This window comes from Eublepharis macularius, chromosome 8 (genome assembly GCF_028583425.1).
Source record: "Eublepharis macularius isolate TG4126 chromosome 8, MPM_Emac_v1.0, whole genome shotgun sequence".
In the NCBI taxonomy this organism is placed as follows: domain Eukaryota; kingdom Metazoa; phylum Chordata; class Lepidosauria; order Squamata; family Eublepharidae; genus Eublepharis; species Eublepharis macularius.
The window spans coordinates 94,572,501-94,590,863 of record NC_072797.1 but is presented as its reverse complement, the minus strand read 5'-3'; positions in this window follow the sequence as shown (position 1 = coordinate 94,590,863).

Sequence of the window (18,363 nt, the reverse complement as noted above, 5' to 3'; positions counted from 1 at the left end):
GGGTGGGGCTGTATGTTCCCTGTGGCCACCAAGGCTGGTGATGCCAACCCTGTCAGGAGTAAAGCCTCCAGCCCCATCTCCATGGCCTCTCTGTTCCCCTGGGTGGAGGCTCCATTGCTGCTACCAGGCATCTCCTGTCATGGCCCTGCCTCCCCTCCCTTAAATGGCATTGGTCTGCGATGCTGCTGTCATGCACCATAATGGCTGCTAGCCATACCTCCACCTCCACTACCTGAGGAGGCAGACAAGATGGGCAAATCTCCAGCCTCAGCAGCAGCATCACCACCTGATCAGAATCTTGCTGGGGACAGGGGAGCCATAGCTGTCCACCTGCCAGGGTCCTCTAGGTACCTCTAGATCCTGTGCTGCCACTGCTGCCACAGGAGAGGGTAAAGCCAGAGCTGGAGGAAACTGGCTCTGGACATGCATGTAACATCTTTTTTGGACCTTGGACCTTCTAGAAAGAGATACGGCCAACTTGCAATCACTCTCCTTAGCTAGGTAATGCAGATATTTCTGGTTCACTGTTCTTTAGCTTTTAATAAATTACTTTAGTGAAATCTATTTTCATACATTTGGCTGTTATTTACAAGAGATACACACACACACAAAGCTCTATAACTCATCAGACTGGGAAATGAACCTTCATTGATTTAAATGTATAGGTGCATTTTGTACTTCTTGAGAACTTCAAAAATAGCTTGATAATAAACTTGAAAGCCTGATAGTTGAAAGACTACAATGTGCTTTTTGTCTGTCTATGATTAACAGAAATAAATGAACACCTGTTAGTGATGTTTGAAAAGCAGCAGCTCATCATGGGTAGTTATCCTTTTCACTGCATATTACTTCGGTGACCATTGATTCACTATTACAGCTCCATAATAAATCCATATCCTTATTAATATCCATTCATTGTGGGATTTAAAGACTCCTTTGTTCAAACAGGCTTGAGAAGTAAGGCAGCTGCAGGAGCTATTGTGGGCCACCAGCTAAATAATGCACATTTGAAAAAATTAGAGTACAATCAAAATACCATTAGTTTTCTACTTGGCTTGAAATCTTTTATCCAGCCCTGACAAAATGAGTTCACAGTGAGAATCCCTTCAACTAGCAATATGCACAGGCTAGACTTGTGTTTTCCATTTTATCATAAAAGTGCCAGAGAAATGGACCCTCGGGTGCAAACTAGAGGATGAAAAAATGCCACTTACTAGTTACTACTCACTGCAGTTGCTGTAAACCACCAAATCAGGCATGTTATATGATTTATCAAAAGACAAAGGTGAACCTTTGGCTAAGAGAAGATGAGGAGCTACTAAAAGGGATGGCTGAGCATTGGTGCTGGTGAAATTGTAGGGAGACAAAGGAGAAGGGTGGGTCAATTCTAAAGTCTTAGTTGCTTCAGGTATCAGTAGTATCATACCTTTTCATTAGAATCATCCAGAACAGTATGAACAACATTCAGAGGAAATAAACCTCTGAGTACCAGTGTCTGGAGGCAACACCAGGGGAACACCTTGACCTCTAACCCCAGTTGTTGTACCCCCAGAGAACTGCTTGGCCACTGTGTGAGATAGGGTGCTGGAATAGATGACCATTGTCCAATCCAACAGGACTTTTCTTATGTTCTTATGACCTCTGATTTCCCACTCACATTATTCCAGGGGCATCTTTGTCCCCCAGGAACAGCATTTCGGGGACTTTGTGGCTGCAGCAGAAAGGGGGAAGGTTAGGGAAGCCCATTCTACATATGGAAATCTCTTCTATCAGTAGGGATTTTCTGTATGTAAATGTATGTAAAGCTCTATGGACCTAAGAAAGGAAACACTACATACACATTAAATATTATACGATGATTATGTCTTATTCTTTGAAATTCATTAATAGACTAATGTTAGGTGACCTTATCTGCAGATAATCCAGTAACTAGTGCAAAATTGTGTGGCAGTTGATGGCCTTTTTATGTTTTAAAGACATCCTTGCATACTATAGCTGTGAATGTTGCAGGCTGCAACTCTGTAGAAGATACCCATCTCCGTGACAGGAAACTAAAGGGGTCCGTGTGAATTTCTTAATGCTATTTAACAAAAGAGTTGATTTTCTTTGACCTTAATAGATTAAGCCTGAGTGTTTATTTTTGAATCAATTTATATTGATCCAGAAGACATGGCATTTTAATTGTATGTTCACTCTTCTTCTTCCTCTTATTTTTTCCCCTTAGGCTGTTGGAAGCTGCTGTTTGGTATGCTAACTGTATCACAGCCTAAAGGGCTCGGTTTTCAAAGCAGGGTGCACAAATCCCATTAACAACAACAGGAGTTGGTTGTTAATGTGTAACTCCCCATGAACTTGCTTTGAAGCAAGGGAGGGAGAAAAACATTCATGTCAATTTCCATTTTCTAGGCAGAACTTGTTTTGCTATTATTGAGGCTGTAATTGCTAAGGAGTTTAAATTTCTGTTATGCTTCTTTCCTCAGGGAAAAAAATTCAAATGCTAACCAAATTATTTAAAGCTGGCTACATTAACTAGTAATCTCAGAGCACCAATTATGCAGGATTCAGAGACATATGGGTGGCATCTAAGCAGTTGACTGGAAAAACATCCCTGCTGTGTAATTCAGCCCCTAACAGGTCACTTGTGATTTTTGCAGAGACTGATTTAACATGAATGAGACCTTGGTGGGCCATTTTGTCCCATCTTTCTGAAGAGCAAATACCAACAGGGTAGAGATCTAGAAACTTGTTCTTACACTATTTCTAAATTAAATTAAATTTTTTAAATTAAAAGAACCATGCAAATCAAAGGATGGTCACGGTTCCTTGGGCCACAGGGGAACTCTGCCAAGCCTTCTTGACTTGCTAGACTGGAAGCCTATGCCAGCTAGATTTATAGCAGGCAAAGAACCTGTTTTAGATAGTACAACACTTCAACTAAATCCTATTATTTTCCCCTTTCTTTTCTAGCATGTTATTTCCAGGCATATGATCAAAGAAAGATGTTATTTCCAAACTTTGGGTTTGAACTTAGTATTGCTCCAGTGGAAGCTGTTTCAACAGTGCATAAGTTTTTTAGGAGTAATCTTGCATTTTGTATAAAGGATAGTTTTTTATAGTGGAATTTAGTTTGTAAAAAAAGGGTGATGATGTTAAGCACCTCTAAGGCCATTTCCACACATCCTTAAATGGATGGCCCACTCACAGATTGTTGGCGGCTTTTCTTCATTCCACACGTCTCCAATTTCAAATCAGTAGCAGGTTGTTAGGCTTCTGTTTTTTCGGTGCCTTTTATGAGAATGCGATTTCCCACACTTTCCTGCATCCCTGAAAAGTGAAGAAGAAAAGCCGCCAGCATTTGGTGAGTGGGTTGTCCTTTTAAGGATATGTAGAAACAGCCTAAATCTTATTGTTTTCAATGTGGATAATGGTTTGCGTTGCATATATCTCCCATTAAACTCAATGAGAATCAAAGGGAATTTGGTGCTGGATTTCTGTGTGCTTCAGTTTTAAAAAAGCTTTCCCTTCCTTTCAATACTGTGCTTCAAAATGCAGTTGTCTCTTGCTAATTGGAGGAAATAAACTCTTGTATTTAAAATGTGTCAGCTTTTCGGTTCTCCTGCAAAAAAAGTTAGAAACATTTAAGCTAGTTAGAAAGTCAATGAAACAAATGTGCGGCTCATTTAAATTGGTAAGTAAGCTGTAAAATGCCTTTGGCATAGAGAGAGATAGAAGGCATTCTGAAAGTACAAGTAGCATTCGATTTGTATGGAGGATAACCAAACATTTCTGTTAAAACGATTGCTCCCTCATTCATCAGAGACAAGCAAGATCCCTTAAATATGAATGGAGGGGAAAGGAGGGGAGAAGTAGACACAGGCTGACCCACTGGAGGAACAGAATGTGTTCCTGGTACTATATCGAATGATAGCACAGAATAAAAAGGGACCAAGTGGTGGGTGGTAACTAGACATGGGCACGAACCACATTACGAACTTTAAAAACCCACGAAATTGGTGATCGCGTGATCGCGATCCAGCAGTTCGTGATTGTCCATGGCAAACAAACCAGCGTTCAGAAGAAGCCTGGTTTGGTGCATTTGGCTGCAGTTTGGGAAGCCAGACAGTCAGGCGCCATCAATCAATTCCCCAGAAACGGAGCCGGGGAAATGTCTGAACTCTGTCTGCTCTCCTTCTGTCACCCTGGAAACCTGAATCGAAGCCCAGCTTACCTTGATCAGCAGGTCTTACTTCCAACCATGGAGCTGCAAAGTGGTTACAAGTTGGGAGAAGACACCCGGGGGAGAGAGGGGGAGGGGGTGTTCTGTAGCCATGGGCACTCCAATCTCATCCCTGCAAACCCTGATAGGCAGCTCTGACGGCCAAACACAGACCTCCTGCGTTGCTCTATGGGACCTCAGCTTATAAAATGCACTGCGCTCCTAGGCTGACTTTCACTTTCAGCGAGCAGTGGAGTGTGAGAGCTGTTGCTTGCTACTTGCTAGCCTTTGGGGAGAGACAGAGAGAGTATAATTGAGCTTGGATTTTTGTGGGAGTTTCCTGGGGGCCTTGGATTGGAGAGGGTATAACTCCAAGATCCCTATTGCAATCTTGACCAAACATGGGTGCTGGCTGGAGGAGAGCCTGCTACACACTCCCTGTGAATATGGGCTCTCTAAGTGCAACGGGGGCCATTCTGAGCACCACAAACCGTGAACTGATTTGGCAACGGGAAATGTCCGTTGCAGTTCCCGACTTCAGGATCGTCATCGACACCGATCCACAAACCGCGGATTCATTAAATTTTTTTGGTTCATGCCCATGTCTAGTGGTAACACACCATACACATATCAGTGATCAAGGTCTAACCAGATACATCCCCCAATATGCTGTAGCAAAAAAAAAAGAAAAAAAGAAGTTAATTCTGTATACTGTGAAGGAGTTCTAAACCTCTGTGAAACCCAGATATAGTTCGTTAGCAGATAAATAAAGAAATCCAGTTACATAACTGATCGCTTCAAATTCTTGATTCTTAGCTCATTTTCATAGGTTCACTGGTTCCAGTAGACTATCTTGTTCATATCTGATGCAAGACCAGTCCATGTGTCTGCTTAGACAAACATTTCTAAAGCGGATTCCAGCCAGTTAACATGCTAAATAGCAACTCAAAGCACCTACATTAAGAAAAGTTAAGTGATAAACAAGGGATATTTTTCACATAGACAAACACTGATATCTAGATTATGAATAGAGAGTTTGGAAATGATGGCCCCGTTCACCCAACTGGCAGCCCTCCTGTAATGACCTCAAAGTACGTAGAGGACTACATGAGTGTGGGGCTAATAACATACCAGGATTATGTGGTGGTGCTGATTATATCAACCTACACTTGCTGGTGGTGGGCATTCAGCCACCAGAATTTGTATTTGTTCATCTTTCTTATGTATGTATGAATATGTATTTATACAAGTTATATCCCACCTGATCTCCCCAGACTCAATGCCTCTAACAAGGCAGCCAAAATCAAAAGGAGAGAAAAACATCACATCAGGCAATCAAACATTGCACAGTGAGTAACACTACACAATTTGTTCATACTGAGGGCCAAGCTACACATGACGAATGACACTTGAACAGCAAGTGTATTTCTCCCTGTTCACTTGCCCTCCACTCAATCCACTTGCCGTTCAAGTGTCATTCGTCATGTGTAGCTTGGCCCTGAGTCCAACATTGTCTGCTCTGACTAGCAGTGGATCTCCAGGGTCTCAGGTGGAGGTCTTTCACATCACCTGCTACCTTTTTAACTGGAGGTGCTGGGAAACTGAATCTGCAACTTTCTGCAGATGCTGTACCACTGAAGCACACTAAATGCAGTCAAATCTGCCAAAACTGTTTATTCTCCACCAAACAGCCTCTGGAATTAAACACTTGCCTTCCAGAATGTAGCAAGTCAAGGTGCCCTCCACACCCATTCTGGTAGGCCATTCCCAAAGAATGGAAAGGAGGAGGAGGAATTACACAATTCACAGCAGCTGTAGGTTCAGCCATCCGGCCCCCAGGGAATCATTCATTCACACAGTTGATATTTCCATATGACACCAGATTCCAGCGAACAGCCTGGGGGATCCTGTGGTGATGGTGGTGCTAGAAACTTATTTGAATTAACTTGATGAATTCTTGCCTCTTACAAATCTTTATTAAATATAAAATTCCCAGAGTATGTTGAGTCCTTATATTGCTTTAGTAGCATTGGTGGTATTATTTGGAGGAAGAGAGCATAACACTGTATTTGTCCTAAGTAAAGACAAAGGGAACCAGATTCAAAGAAGTGTCCTTAGAAAAATACATACTTGCAGCCTGATAAAGGCCCATGTGGGTGGTGAGCCACTTGCCGATTTCGGCATGAGTGCTCTTGACGCTGTGACTCATGCCCCACTTCCTCATACTTCAAGAAGGCTGCTTGATGGAGGGAGGCAGGACAACAGAAGAAGCAATTATTAGGGCTGATCTGAGAAGGCAATATCCCAATGATCAAATTTGAAAGCAGCTAATTAACAGATCCACATGGTATGCATTCAGATCCAAGTATCTGCAAAAGGAAATGAACCCTCAAATTTCATTTGTGAAGTTGAAAAGCGCCATTCATTTCCCTCAATAACATCCAGTCCTGACTAGTAGGCAACATACCTCGATGAGAAAGCAGCTTTGTTGGTGGTGCTTGAGATATTCTCGAGCCCCTGGGTACAGCCACTCTTATTGTGTCACACACCATGAGAAACTTTTCTAAGAGGAAGAAATGCAAGTGGTCTTGGTAGGAGGGCATTATGGACATCTGCTGCTGGGTACTTTTGGACATAATATGGTTCTTCCTCCCTCCCAATATAAGCCTCAAGTGGATTAATTCTACTGAAAGCCCTGGGTAAGTTTTAGGCCAACTTGTTATTTATTTCATCTGGACAAATGAATGATTGAGATGACCCTGAGTACTCGGTTTTATATGCTCTAGTAGATCCGACAATTGAGTTGGTCGGGTCTTGTGTAACAAGGGCAGCCTCAAGGCAAAGGCACACATATCTGCTTTTCATTTGAGACTCTGTCACACTCTTATTGGCTGGCGAATAGGCTGCAAGGGACTTTCTTTAGGGATAAGTATTAAAGTGTAATATTTTAAAATGCTTCCTGACATTTAACACAACGACTGGCTATGATGAAACACCTCTCTGCTGTTGTAGTCATTCTCATAAGTCAAGTACTCATTAGGATGGCTAAACGCTTAAGGAGGAAATTACCTCAGATATAGCATCTTAGTTAGGGTTGTCAACTGTTCCCCACCCCATCCCTGGTATTAGTGGGATGGAGACTGATATCTTTTCCTTGCATGTGCCAGCAATCATCAACCCATGATGACGTCCCAGTGTAATCCGAACATAGTGAAAATGCTATATTTGGGGCTGATTCCTAATTATTTGACCCTGGTATGACACTGTTGCTTCTGGGTCACACCAGAAGTGACAACATCATCCAGGGACATGAGTGCATTTACATACATATCTCCGGCCTCCTTGCCAGGTTTCACCAATAGCTGGCAATTTCCGGGTGGCCTGCCTTCAGAATTGGAAGGGAGAGGCTACAATCATCTGGAAATTGCTTGCCATTGGTGGGAACCTGTGAGATTGAATGTTGCCATAGTAAGATTATTTACTATTAATTTAAAATATCTTTTTGTAGCTGCCAAGCCTGGGTTGGGAAATTCCTGGAAATTTGGGGGCAGAGCCTGGAGAGATTGGGGTTTGGTGATGAAAGAGGCCTTTGTATGATATAATGCCATATAATCCACCTTCCAAGGCAGCTATTTTCTCCAGGGAAACTGATCTCTACAGTTTGGAGATCAGTTATAATTCCAAGAGATTCCTAGTCCCTGCCTAGGGGCTAGGAAACCTACTTTTATCCCAGCTTTCAACCACAAGGTCTCTTACTAAACCAGACACAATAATATAGTAATTGTCCTTGCTGCTCCCTGAAATGGCAACACAAAGTGACAATCCCCTTTTGTGATTAGAGACGTGCAGAGAGCCCCCCCCCAAAAAACACCTCCCATCCCAGTCAGTTGTTTCAGTTCCAAAGAGAGTGGGGTTTCCTCTGCAAGAACTTTATGCTGAACAGGTTTGGCAGGTGATCATACTGTTTTCAACAGCAGCCAGAAGATTTGGGCCAAGGCCCAGATGTCCGCATCCCAACACTGTACCAGTCAATCAGCTGTTCTAAACATTGGTGGCTGTGCAGTAACTGTTATTACTAGGTGTTTCTTTATGATCTCTTGTTTTCCCTGGTGTAGTCACAACCTAAGTAAAATGAAAGTATGATTTTGAAACTCTCTCTATGATGTAAGGCTTCCAGGTCCCTTTACCCCAACCTGGAACATGGGGGGGGGGGTGTGGGTGGCATGTGGGGGGAATTCTCTTGCACAAAGTGCTTGCATGCTCTGGAATCTTCCTTGTCATGCTGGGAACGATGTCATTCATTCCGAGCATGACAAGGAGGCTGGGAGCAGAGGATCCCACCAGGGGACTGGTAACCCTACCATGATGTCATCCACATACTGATTACAATTCACTCCAGGTTTCCTGATGATCTTAGCCAATGGTCCTACATAGAGATTGGAGTGATGGATTGCCCTTTCCCTAACGTTAGCTAATGAACCAGGGCACCTCCAATACGCTCAACTACTACTACCAACACACTCCCGAGGTACAAGTCTTTTCAATTTTGAAATTTTTATAGAAGATTATCAAAGTGCTAAGTGCAAAAACTATTTTGTGCGAGTCAATATCGTCATACAAATTCATAAATAACATGAAAGTAACATATCTAGCAGCAGTCAATTACACTCATTCATGAATAGTCCAACTGGTGAAAAGTCCATATAAATAATTCTTAATTATTTAAGAATTAAATTTAAGAACATCTTATATAGATGTTATTTTCAGAGCGTCGACCATCAAGCAGGTGGGAACAACCTGGAGCTGAATCTCTCTTCAAAGAACAGCCTACGGGTTCAAGCCAGCAGATTTTCAATCCCCGTTTCATACTAAGACTTCCTCACGGGCATAGTTTTATAGACTATAATAAAAATTAATTAATAATGAATGCTGTTTGTCTATTATTTCACGAAAATACACAAAAACTCCATAGGAGTTATAAAAAATATTACTTACTGGCCTTCAGCAATTCTCAAATGTATCACTCAGTTGGTGAAATCCTATGGAACAATGCCGTGGACTAATTCACCTGACATACATTAAGTATCCAGCCATTTAAAGTTACAGTAATCATCACATCATATTTAGGGATACAGTGAAAACAGCCCTATAGTATTGCTAATTAACCAAAAATACAAAATACAATGACTGCATCATAAAAAGCTAGAGTAATCAGTTTCGTTGTTCATCCCATAGGGGACCAGACTGTTCAAACAATGTATCCATTGGCTCTCCAACTGCAGCAATCTCCGTGTGCAATCTTTCTGCACTATTGTTTCTACTGAACATATAACTGACACCCTTAGTTCACTCACTGCATGCTGATGTTGTAGCCAGTGAGCCACCAACGGTGCTTCAGCTACCTTATTTCTGATACGTGAGATATGCTCCTGTATCCTTACCTTCAAGGGCCGGGTGGTACTGCCTACATAAAGGAGGGGACATTTACACTGGATAACATACACTACATTAGATATCCTGCAAGTGGAGAAGGTTTTGGAATACAATGCCCGTCCTGTAACTGGATTAATTATCTCATTTAGCCTAACCATCAATTGGCATACATTGCAACCACCGCAAGGAAATGCCCCTGCAGTGAAGCTCTTAAAGCGCCCCCTCCTCCAAATTCTGATCACACTAACAGATCTTTAATATTCCTTGTTCTTCGGTAACCAATTGCTGGAGGGACTTCACAGCCAGAAATGTCACTTATTAAGTGCCAGTGCTTATGAATTATTCTACCAATGGAAGGGGCAAGATGGGTATAATCTACCGCCCATTTTATTCTATCATCAGATAAATGTTTCTTAGGTGTCAAAAGGTCCTTGTGGGAAACACTGCCTACCCTCCCTTTTGCAGCTGCAATGATCATCTTGGGATATCCCTGGGAGGAAAATGATCTATCTAACCGTTTCATGTCTAATTCAAAATCCTCCAAATTAGTAGAGTTGTGTTTAATCCTTAAGTACTGGCCAATCGGAATATTACGTTTTAAATGTCCTGGGTGGAATGAGTTAAAGTGCAAGTAGGAGCAGCAGTCCGTCAGTTTCTTAAATGGATGGACTCCCAAAGTGCATTCAGTGCGTTTATATATTACTACATCAAGGAAATTAATGCAGTGCAAGCTTCCCTGCCAAGTAAAATTAATATTGGCATTAATTTCATTCATCCAAAGGACAAGTGCCTGTGCATATGTTTCTGTTTTCAGTATCATGATGATGTCATCAATGTAACGTCTATAGAATACCATTTGGTCCCTGAAGGGGTTGTGGTTTTTATTAAGAATCTTCCAGTTGGGCCATAAACACATTAACTATACTGGGGGGGGCACACCCCATCCCCACCCCCTTGATCTGATATTAATATTCATTGTTATATTTGAAGTAGTTCCATTCTAGTATAATGTCAAGTAAACTCAAAAGGAAATGAGTCAAAGGACATTGTGCTGGTCTCTTATAAAGCACATTCTCAGTTACCTCTCTCGCTTCCTGTTATGGAATAGACATATACAGTGAACAAACATCTGCTGTCATTAAAAAAGCAGTGTCTGGTACCACTAAAAACTCCACCAGATTAATCAAAGTCATGGTGTCTTTGAGGTAGGATTGAGTCTGTTGGACCATCGTCTGTAAATGGTAATCCAAAAATATGGACAAGGGCTCAAGGACAGAATTAGTTCCTGAAATTATCGGTCTCCCCGGGGGCGGGGAGAGAACCCCCCCTTATGGATTTTTGGCAAAATGTAGAAGACGGGTGTGCAGGGAGTCTTGTTTATAAGTGCATCGTGTGTTTTTTTTGTCAATTTTGTGGTCTATTAAAGCCTCATCTAAGGCTATTTTAATGACGTTTTGTATTTGTCTAAGCAGATTGGACGGAATGGGTTGATAATCGGTTTGGATCCTTAACTGATGTTCCACCTCCTGAGTGTAATGTCACATTATCACTTTGGTAATCTTCTATAAAAATTTCAAAATTGAAAAGACTTGTACCTCCGGAGCGTGTTGATAGTAGTACTTTCCCTAATGTTAGCAAAGGTCATCAAAGAAGGCCACTAGTGCTGTTTCAGTCTCAACTCCAGGCTTAAAGCCAGATTGAAATGACTCAACGGCTGATGTTTCATCCAGAAATGCCTGCAGTTGATCTGCCACACCCTGCTGAATTGCTTTCCCTAAAAAGGGGAGACAAGACACAGGTCAATAATTGCCCACAACCCTCTTATCCAAAGATGATTTCTTAAGAAGGGGTCTAATGACTGAGCTTCAAAGAGGGTTGCCAGGTCCCCTTACCCTCCCAGCCAGAGGGAATGTCTGGCACTTACTTTTGGTGATCTTCTCACTCCCAGCAGGCATGAAGATTAGCTATGATAATAACACTCGATTTTTTGGTAATAAAATCCCTCTCATTTGGACCATTTTAGAAGCCCATTTGGGAGCAACCTATTATCAGAGTTCTATGGAAAGCTTCAAGTTCATTTCCTTGACTAATATTGACAGAGGTATTGGAGTTGTGAAGGCTACCGCCTGCATACTGGATCTTGCCCATCCTGGGCATTAAAATCATACTGGGGAAAGGTGTTGAAACTTTTGGAGAGATTATTAATATGCCCCTCTTACAAGGGGTGTTTCCTTTTGCAGCTAAGACTGCCAGTCACCTGGTGGGGGCAGGGGATCCCCTGCTCCCAGCCTCCACCTCCGGCTGCCATTCACCTGGCCTGTGGGGGGAAAGGTCCAGAGAATGGGCCTGGGAGGCAAAAAACCTCCTGGGCCAGTGCCTGGCACCTGCGAAGTGCAGGAACATGTCTGCTGCCAGACACAATGACATCACTTCAAAAAAATGAACATTATTATCACAGCTAATCCTCGCATCCAATTCAGTGAAGCTCAGATGATAATTGGTTTCAAACCTCTGTAAATAATTTTGCTGGATGAAAGTCAGCCAAGACAATGGTTGTGAAGAAGAAAGCTGCCTTTGTCACCATCACTGCCACCTCACATGCCCTTAAATTTGTTCTATAGCATGATTTTTTCACCAGTGGTTAGCTAGATGTCTCCTCAAACTATCAATAGCCTCTGGTTCCATGGTAAACCAAGGGGCCTGAGCCCTTGTCAAGGGGACCCAAGGAGCAACTCTGTTGCTTGCATCCTATAACCCAGCAGAGTCACCAACTTGGCATTCTCCTGAGCCCTTCGGAAAGCCATTGGATCCATGAGGGACAGACCATCCTAATGGATCCTCTTTCCTTGTGGACAAAGTTAGACATAATGCCATCACCCTCAGTAAATACTAATCTGACCATAGCACAAACTGTAAAATAAACCCCTAGCAGATCATCCCTAGTGCAGAAAAGAAGATCCAGTGTATGACCATTCTCATGTGTCAGGCCAAATGTAATCTGGGACAGTCCCATGGTTGCCATGCTGGTCAAAATCCTGATTAAACTAGTCAAGAATGCCTCAGTATCCCAGTTTCCCAACACTTTAAGATCTGGGGTATGCAACAGCACCTACATGACACACCCCATAAGCTCAGCCAGGGCCACTACCAATAAGCTAGGCAGACGGTATACAAGCAGTATACCTAACCTGTCCCTGGAACACAGCACAAGATATATATGATCAAAACTAACCCAGTCTGCATTGCAAACATGCAAAAAGAGAAACATTTTGGAAGGACAATAACCACACTACTCTATTCCCCATTTTGGAGCTGATGAAGGACTAATTGAGATAATTAGTCCCTGACTAGGAAAGCAGGCCCCACTGTGAAAGCAGCAGTGAGTGAGACAGAGGTGCATGGGGACTGCATCTACACGCCCAGTCTCTGTGCCTCCTGCTGCTAGTGCCGCCTCTCTCCATCCCCTTCTTCCTTACCATGTTGTGCCAATTTGAAGAGAATCTTGCTGCCTCCCTCTCAACAGCTAAGACATGGCTCACAGCTGAGCCAGTGCTGAGGTGTGTTTGTTTTAAAAGCCCTAGAAGAAGGCTTAACATATTAAGGAAATGTCAGAACTGAGTGTCAGCATTTCGAAGACTGTGCAAAGCTCTTCGCTTTGATGGACTGGCTGCAGGCACAGCTTTCACACGGAGGTTCTGCTTGCAGCCAGGTCATCATTTCCCTTCTAAGTTGGAGCAAGGGAGGCTTCAATTTGCTCCAACTTAAAAGGAAAAGCCCAGGAAGCCCCACAAATTATCATGATTGGAAGGAATACAATGTTCTGTGGAAATTCCCCAGTAAAGCAGAGTGTGTTGTGTTCCATCTAAGGAAAAATCCCAATGTGAAAGCAGCCAAAATATTAGAGACATCTGAGTCTTCCAACCAGGTTTTGATCATGCATGCCAGGTCAAAGCCTTAATATCTGATAAATCAAATACCAGAGAGTTATTATTTACCGATCTGGCATTCAACTTTGTCAGAATTGGAATGGGGGGACTGACAGCTCCTCAACTCTCATCCCTGCAACTAGGATGGTGATTGTCCAGGGGACAAGTACAATCAAGTTCTTCTTTGTTGATCATTACTGACAATCCTTCCCTCCACTATATCTCCTCCTCTAGCACCACTTGACCCCAGACCCAGTATAAGGATTACCTGTAAATACATACTGTTAACAGGGCTAGCCCAAAGGTTTTTGGTGCCTCCTCCCCCATTCAACAGAGAGAATGGTGTGGAACTGATTTGGCTTTCTTGCCCTGCAGCATCAAACCATTTTTTGTTGCGGTGAAGCAGTGCCAGCCAGTAGAGGAGGAGTCAGCCATAGAGATGGGCACGAACCGGATTACCAACTTCAAAAACTCACGAAATTGGCAATCGCGCAATCGCGATCCGGCGGTTCGTGATTGTCCACGGTGAACGAACCAGTGTTCGGGAAACGCCTAGTTCGGTGCATTCGTCGGCGGTTCGGGAAGCCAGACAGTCAGGCACCAGCAATCAATTCCCCTGGCAATGGAGCCGGGGGAATGCCTGAACTCTGTTTGCGCTCCTTCTGTTGCCCTGGAAACACGAATGGAAGCCCAGCTTACCTTGATCGGCAGGTCTTCCTTCCAACCATGGAGCTGCAAAGCGGTTACAAGTTGGGAGAAGATACCCAGGGGAGGGAGGGGGAAGGGGGTGTTCTCTAGCCATAGGCACTCCAATCTCGTCCCTGCAAACCCTGATAGGCAGCTCTGACGGCTAAACACAGACCTCCTGTGTTGCTCAATGGGACCTGTGCTTATAAATAGTCGTGGGCTCCCAGGCTGGGTTTCACTTTCAATGAGCAGTGGAGTGGGACAGAGCTTTTGCTTGCCACTTGCTAGCCTTTGGGGAGAGAGACTGAGAGTATAATTGAGCTTGGATTTTTGGTGGGAGTTTCCTGGGAGCCTTGGATTGGAGAGGGTATAACTCCAAGATCCCTTTTGCAAACTTGTCCAAACTTGGGTGATAAAACCAACAAACCGGGGAACCACAATTCTAGAAATTAATTGTATATATTTTTTCAAAGTGCAAGGTGCAAAAGTGCTAAATGAGTTTAACATGCATCATAAATACATTTACAAAATACAAGGTCCATCCGATAGAACATCAAATCGTCACAATTTCAAAATCTCAAAGTCCATCCATTTATAAGCTGAATCTTCACCGTCCGGAATACGTTTGAAACTTTAAAGTGCAAATGCTGGGTACAATGAAAAAAGCCGGTGGGAGGGGAGACTTGTGCAAGTTGTTTGTTCTTTCACGGTCCAGAGTAGGAATAATTATTTAATAGACGCCGACGGGAGTTTGCAGGCAAATTGTTATTAACCCGTTTCGTGAGTGGAAAAAACTCACTTCATCCTGGGCATAAAGATAATCAGACCGGAAGCACTGTAGGAGTAGAATAATTCAATTACAAATATACATATACATTTCATAATACAATGAAAGCACAATCAAAAATGTACTCACTATCCAATTATAGATGCACAACACGCTCCCCCACCGCTTGCAACAAAGAGATTCACGGACTGACGGCTAGTGGATCGGACAGCAATATTATAACACCAAAGGGTCCAAATTGAATCAATGATTTAATTGGTATTAAAGGAAGGTCCTGCAGGAGCCCAAAAACTTACAGTAGGGGTTATAGAAAACATGAAAAATCGATCTCCAAATTTAATCCATGTGGAGTCAGGGAATGAAGTTGGAAAATCCATTTGGACTCAGAACGCATTAATAGCTTTCCTATGTCCGAAGCGTGTGGGCAGTCCAATTGTTCAATTACTGAAACCTTAAACTCATCGCAAGGATGGCCATGCTCATGGAAATGATTGGCCAAAGGCGCCTCCGATACTCTGTTCCTAATCCTCGATATGTGTTCTTGAATTCTAGTCTTTAAAGGGCGCGTGGTGCTCCCTATGTATATCCTGGGACACTTACATTGAATAACATATACCACGTTAGATGTTTTGCAGTTCGAGAATCTGTTTTTTGGGTGATGGCTGTAGGAGAGCCTACAAAGGACTCCCTGGGAATATGGGCTCTCTAAGTGCCACAGGGGGCTGTTTCGCGCCTCACAAACCGCTAACCACAAACCGGTTCGGCAACGGAAAATGTTCGTTGCGGTTCATGATCTCGGGATTGTCATCAGCACCGAACCATGAACTGCTGGTTCATTAAATTTTTTTGGTTCATGCCCATGTCTAGCCAGCCATTAGATCACTCGAAGAAGTAGCCGTGAGAGCAAGCATTGGTGGTAAGCTCTTCACAGGAACTGTATGATTTCCTGGCTGCTCAACTGACTGTAGCCAGCCAGGTCACATTTGTACAACTTGAGAGGAGAGTGTTGCTGGCTCATATAATGGACAGGCTGCCTTTGGTTATTAAAAACATACCAGACAGATTACCCCAAACCTCAGCCATATCAATTAGGATCCATGTTTGGGGGAAAGACACACCAATAGGTCCTCTTTCCAACCACACTAATCCACAGCAGACAGCCCCAGAGTTCACAGGAAAGCTAGAGTGAAAAAACAAACAGGTGAAATGAATCACTGTCCTGACTTTCCAGGTGCTTAGTGGATGGGAAGTGAATCCCACACTGATGGCTCTCTGCTAACAAGGATCCAGGCTGTGAGCCAAAGGCCAAGAAAGAGCCCTTTGGCTTTCACCCATCAGCTTATGCCTCTGCTTGAGCTGTGAGTTAAATAAAAGTAGTGTACCTGGGAGAAAACAGGCCAGTGAGTTAGCAAAGCAACTTAAAGAGCTGTAGAAGTTGGAAAGTTCATTAGCAGTGTCAGGAACTTCAAGGCAGCTCTTCTTCCCCTCGATGGCATGCCGCTTTAAAAGTTTGCTGGTGGCCTGGCTGGGCTTTGTGGGCTTATGAGAAGGGGAGGATTGGCTTTGCAAAGTATTATTGTTACCTAGCTGTGGGTTCCTCAAGGACAAAGCATGAGTAGAGAAGAAACAGCTCCAACAGCTTTAAGTTTGCTGTTGGTCTGTTTGTGCTTCAGAGATCTGTGTGCATCTGTGTGGAGTTAAATCTCAGCTTGGCTTCCCAAATCATTTTCTTTGCCTGGCTTTGGGTGCCTGTAGGGTGGTGGGTGTGAGGTGAGGAAGAGACTGTCTCTCTTTTAAAGGTAAGATGCCTTTAAAAGTTGTCTGGGAACCAGTGTTCCTTCTCTGGCAAGGCATGTCAAAGGACTGGAAGGGACAGAAAAGATGTGAATTTGTCCTCATATAAGGTTGCCAGCTACAGGTTGGGAAACTCCTGGAGATTTGGGGGTGGGGGAGCCAGAGAAGGATGGGGTTTGAGGAGGGGAGAAACCTCAGTTGGGTATAATGCCATAGAATCTGCTCTCCAAAGAAACCATTTCTCCCAGGGATCTCTGTTACCCGGAGATCAGTTTTGGGAGATCTTCAGCCCCCCCCTCCTCCAGAGGTTGCAACCCTATATTACCAGCCTGGATGCAGTATTGCAGAATCAGACTTCACAGGTTAAGCAATGCTGCCCCTATTTGCCCAAGGTCAGTAAGAAAGAAAGCTTCTTCCCCTTACACCCTAGTACTGTCAGAGTATGGAAACTTGCTTTCAAAAAGTGCTGCTTTCTTCTTTTCCTAAATGAAGAGGATGAGAAGTGTCAGGAAACGGGAGGAAAAAAAAGAACTTTCTTATGTTATTTCCTCTGTTCACAACTCTCGTTTAACCCCTTCCCCTACATACACACCATTTCCATGGAATCCACTACAACCCGTATTTTCACCCCAAAGATTCCCAACTTTTTTAGTGGCCCATTATCAGCGGCCTGAAGCACAGAGACTAGAGATGTCAGACCTTTTCTGACTTGGAGGCAAGTAATGTGGGGATTTTACCTGCTGAACTTCTGCATATCACATTACAATTGAAGAAATTAAAAACTTGACAGACCTTCCCCATCCTGATATCAAAGTTACTCATTCTGAACAAACCAAACTGTTTCCAAACAGAATACATTAAAAAATAAGCACATTTATATTGCTTACTATATCCCAGCTATTTTATTTCCTTGTAGAATTTTATGTTATTTCCAACTACTGGTTATAATCATATGACAATTGATTAGGGAGCCTTAAAAGTCCATTCTATAAGACAGAAAGTTCAGATTCATGTGAACAAAGCTCATGTGTGCACTGCAGCATGTCTTTTTTTTAAGTATTCAGAGATAAATACGCTCTGCCTTTTAAAAGCCCAGCATATTGTTAATTCTCTTTCTTATTTCAAATTTCCTGTGACAGAAGCAGAGAAATATCCAAGTCTGTCTCCATATCTGGTGTGTGTGTGGACTCATACTTATGTTACCCCCTATGGATTATTTTTTCCCCTGAATTAATTTCCATCAGAGAGAGAAGGATTTGGATAATTCATAACTGATCTCTTTGGAGTATGTAGATTTTTTCCCCTGTGACAAAGATGTAAGCCTCTCTTTTAAGTAGTAATAGATTAGTATGAAGCAGCCTTAGTTACAAAACTAAGAAAATTATTTGAGAAGGCTCATGCATAGCCTAATTTACTCATGGCTAATTGCTGGGCTATAAACATAAATATAACAGAAATATATATTTATTCTTTTGCAGTCTCTTTTATCTGAGAAGCAGATGTTTATGGTATCTTTTGAT